At 37.6% G+C, this 4586-nt stretch overlaps 1 protein-coding gene across 2 annotated transcripts in view; it reads right to left on the reverse strand.

Moving 5' to 3' along the window:
* The window catches only part of cpne5a (copine Va), a 92631-nt gene that overhangs the window by 27059 nt on the left and 60986 nt on the right, over positions 1 to 4586 (reverse strand). The window lies entirely within an intron of this gene.

Raw genomic sequence — 4586 nt, forward strand, 5'->3', positions numbered from 1 at the left:
AATGACATCATAATAAATGTTGACATTTTCATTTTTAGGTGAACTAGCCTTTTAACTACAAGCTTAAACAGAAAGCCTCCACTGGTCAACAAGCTTCACAAGAAATAGCATGCTGGTTGATGGTAATTCATGCCTGCCTTTTCTCAGACTTGTTTATTTTTTCAGATGATTATGCTAGAAAAAGTGGAAATGTGATGGTAAATCAGAAAAATATCCACCGTCGTAGGATGCAAATTATGATTTTGTACTGTTGTTTGATTAGAATAATTCGCTGGTTGTTTACTCTGCAATGGTAGTAATGAAATCTCAGAGGCACAGAAGCATCATCTGAGTTGGAATGAAAGAATGGACCTAAACACAGAGCCTCCACTGAGTAATTCCATAGAGTACATGGGGAAACTCTCCATCTGTTGGTAAAGCAGACTGGTTCAGCTCTGGTGTAAGAGAACAGATGTAGCAGATTCATCAGAGATCATATGATAGACCACATCCTGTCTATCAGTTCTCAGATTCCCTACAGAGAGGCAACCAGTAGTTTCACAGAATTTCAACTAAATAGCAAAGGTCCAGTTCACAAAGAAGCTTGTTCTAGCCAAGAGTCTGATTATGTAAAGTGATCAACCACAGTTTATTTTATGTTTACTCTGAAATATATTACACCACAATAATAGACTAGAGTGGAGAAAATTATTATATTATATGAAATATTATATACACTACTGTTCAAATTTTTGGGGGTCAGTAAGACTTTTTTAAGGAATTAATACTTTTATTCAGCAAAGGATGTATTAAATTTGTCAAAAGTGGCAGTAAAGACTTTTAAATTGTTACAAAAGATTTTTTGTTACAGAAGTCTTTTTATTTTTTAAAGAATCCTGAAAAATATTATAGTTTCCACAAAAATATTAAGCAGAACAACCGTTCTTACCATTGATAATAATAAAAACTATTTCTTGCACCCCTTGCAATTAGTGTTTTACTGTGTTTTTGATCAAATAAATGCAGCCTTGGCTAGCATAAGACACCTCTTTCAAAGACATTCAAAAATCTTGTCAACCCCAAACATTTGAATAGTAGAGTATAATTTAATCTAATAAAAAAAATATTATAGAAAAACATTTTCTTCCCAATTCAAACCAGCAAACACTAGAAAAATATAGGAAAATGTGTAGTCTGATTAGAATTTCTACACACTTTTATACACTAAAAACTCCAGTGCTAAACATAACTATTTTAAAGGACATTCTATAGGAAAACAACTTCCACAACTTTCTACCAACCACCCAGAGGTGCCTGATACATCAGGAAGCCCTGCAGTCATTTCCTCTGTAAAGTCTGAGATGTTTCCCTCAGGAGCATGGCTGATTGACAGGGTTAAGTGCTGTTCCTGTCTCTCCCCAAGATCACAGACAGATGCAGATCAGTCGTGACACTATGGGCAAATTATGGCTTCCCCTCATGTCAATCAAACCAAATTTGCTCTCATTTGTTTAAGACCCCTGAAGGAGGCGCCAACCTCTTTGCTAACCTGATGCCACAAAAGCATTTGTCTCTGTGAAAAGAAAGAGACAAACACCCAGAAGATGCACACTGATGGTCACAGCTGTTAAAAACTAACACAGCTTGAGCTTTTGGATCGTATCAGCACAACCTAAGCTGATCATCAGTATAGCAGCACTCTTTCACATGTGATGTTTCTCAAATGAATCAAATAATGACAAAACATCATACTCTCAGCCTTTTCCCAGTCATTACATTGCTAATTTTTTTCCCTGGTGGAATACATATGTAAATGAAGAAGAATGCCAAAATATTAAATGCAATGGATAAATATTTACTGAGTAATCCACTATTTTGTGAAAGGGGGTCAAAATGACACTTTTCACCTGAGATTTTGAGCCAAATTACAGAGGGAAATTATGATGGGTCTATCAGTAAAATCTGTTGACTTTAGCAATCCTTGTTACATTATATGCCAATGGTCACAGTTCAAAAATGGGAAAAAAGCACTACTGAGATATACAGTATCTCACAGAAGTGAGTACACCCCTCACATTTTTGTAAAAATGTTATTATATCTTTTCATGTGACAACACTGAAGAAATGACACTTTGCTACAATGTAAAGTAGTGAGTGTACAGCTTGTATAACAGTGTAAATTTGCTGTCCCCTCAAAATAACTCAACACACAGCCATTAATGTCTAAACCGCTGGCCACAAAAGTGAGTACACCCCTAAGTGAAAATGTCCAAACTGGGCCCAAGTTGAATTATTTTGAGGGGACAGCAAATTTACACTGTTATACAAACTGTACACTCACTACTTTACACTGTAGCAAAGTGTAATTTCTTCAGTGTTGTCACATGAAAAGGTATAATAAAATATTTACAAAAATGTGAGGGGTGTACTCACTTCTGTGAGATACTGTATTTAATACTTCTTGAGTTAGGCTTCACTGAATGAGGCATGGAAACTGCATTAACTGTCACCACTGGCATTTAATGCAACAAAGATCGCTACAACAGTCAAGTCAACAGATTTGACTCACAGACCAACCGATCTCTGTGTAAAAATAACAGTGATGCTGCCATCTTTCTAAAGTCATTCCATATTTTTGGACGTTTGTGCAACTTGACACAGACTGACCCTATTCTCACTTAAATCCAATATATTAGGATCTGTATAACATATAAAACTCTAATTACAGACATTTTTGTTGAAAAACATATCCCAGCTGCAATATAAATACTCCTCTCTGCTGGCATCATTACAGCAGGTAATAATTAGCACAGCACCACAACAGCTGGAGTTTCACTTTCCTCTTTCTCTCTCTCTTTCGCTCGGTCTCTCTCACACACACGGGATCAGAGGCCAGGTGGGGACTGGGTGGCAGGTGGTTCTGTTCCCTGTGTCCTGATTGGCTATGACAGCTCTCAGACGACACACAGCTGCCAACATGTCGGCAAACCTCACCTGGGCCATGAAAATGCACACACACACACGCACACACACACACACACACACACACATACACACACACACACACAAAAGTATAGCCTACCAAATATTCATGAACACAACAAACTGATTGACACACACACACACTGTATAGTACATAGGCCTATGGAGACCAACAAAGAGACAGTGCAGTGCAAACACACAAATATCTGCTACACAGAAAGTACAAAGCAAAAATAATGTGTCCTTGTAGAGCACATAAATCACAACAGTGCAGCACCGTGAACAGGGCTGTCTGTGATCAAATAATGCTGATGCAATGAGTACCAGCAGTCTGGTCTCAATGTGCGACTGAATCAAAGAGCACAGGGACACGATTCCTCTCAACACACACATACACAGGGTCTCGTTCGGATACAACAGCCTTCTCATGGTAAATTTCTGCAGGATTCACAACACTGCATGCACATAAATGGGCTCTTTTCCTCATTCTAATGTTAAATCCTCACTGCTAAAATTATTCTAAATAAGGAAGCGTGTGCCCACGTTAATTAATTTAATACACGCCTAAACATCTACATATACTAAACATCTTTATATAGTCCTAGACTACCCGTGATTGACTGCATCAAATAAATTTGTTACTCTAAAAAAGTAAGTATATTCTTTTTTTATATGACAAACATATATAATACAATATAATATAATATAATATAATTAGGGATGTAACGATTCACTCAACTCACAATTCGATTCACGAGTTTGATTTCACGATTCGATTTACGATTTTTTTTTTTTTTTACAAAATGAGATTTAAGACTAATTATAAATTAAATGTGTCCTTTTATTATTGCTTGGACAAAATGCTGCACATTTCTTTGTGCCGTCCTCATTACTTCTGTAGAACACCATGAACGGGTCAGAGCGGCCAAAGAAGTCTTTCTTATCCAGCTTATTGGCACAGAACTGCATTGTTGCACAGTCCTGAGAGGTTGAGAGAAAGAACGAAAGAAACAAAGAACAAGGGGGAAAGGGAAGGAAAATGGAAGGTAAAAGATAGAAATAGCGCAGAGAGCAGCTAAATCTAGTGAAATCAGAGGCATGTTGCTTTTTCTTGTGCAGCTTAGATGAATGATGAGATTCTGGACCTTCAGGCACAATTCACCCCCCACCATGTCTATACAGCACAGCCATATACTGTATGTGTACACATATTTTTTAAAGTCATATGCTTCAGACTCACACTCCATTAAAAGCTTTAAAGGGGTCATATGATGCGATTTCAAGTTTTTCTTTCTCTTTGGAGTGTTACAAGCTGTTTGTGAATAGATAAGATCCCTAAAGTTGCAAATACTAAAGTCTCAAACCCAAAGAGATATTCTTTATAAAAGTTAAGACTCGTCCACGCCCTCCTAAAACGCCTCGTTTAAACACGCCCCCACATGTCTAGGTCACTGTGTGGGAAGATTTGCATAACGCCGCCCAAATGTTCATGCAAAGAAAGAAGGCATAACTTTGATTATCGCTGTAGTATTGTTGCTGCCGCCGCCGCCATGTCGTTGAGATGCTGTGTGTGTCGTTGTGAAAGCGAAACTACTTTGTTTGGCCTTCCAAAAGAGGACGATATC

The sequence above is a fragment of the Sinocyclocheilus rhinocerous genome, unplaced genomic scaffold, assembly GCF_001515625.1.
Source record: "Sinocyclocheilus rhinocerous isolate Xijiao unplaced genomic scaffold, SAMN03320098_v1.1 scaffold1600, whole genome shotgun sequence".
NCBI classification, from domain to species: Eukaryota; Metazoa; Chordata; class Actinopteri; order Cypriniformes; family Cyprinidae; genus Sinocyclocheilus; species Sinocyclocheilus rhinocerous.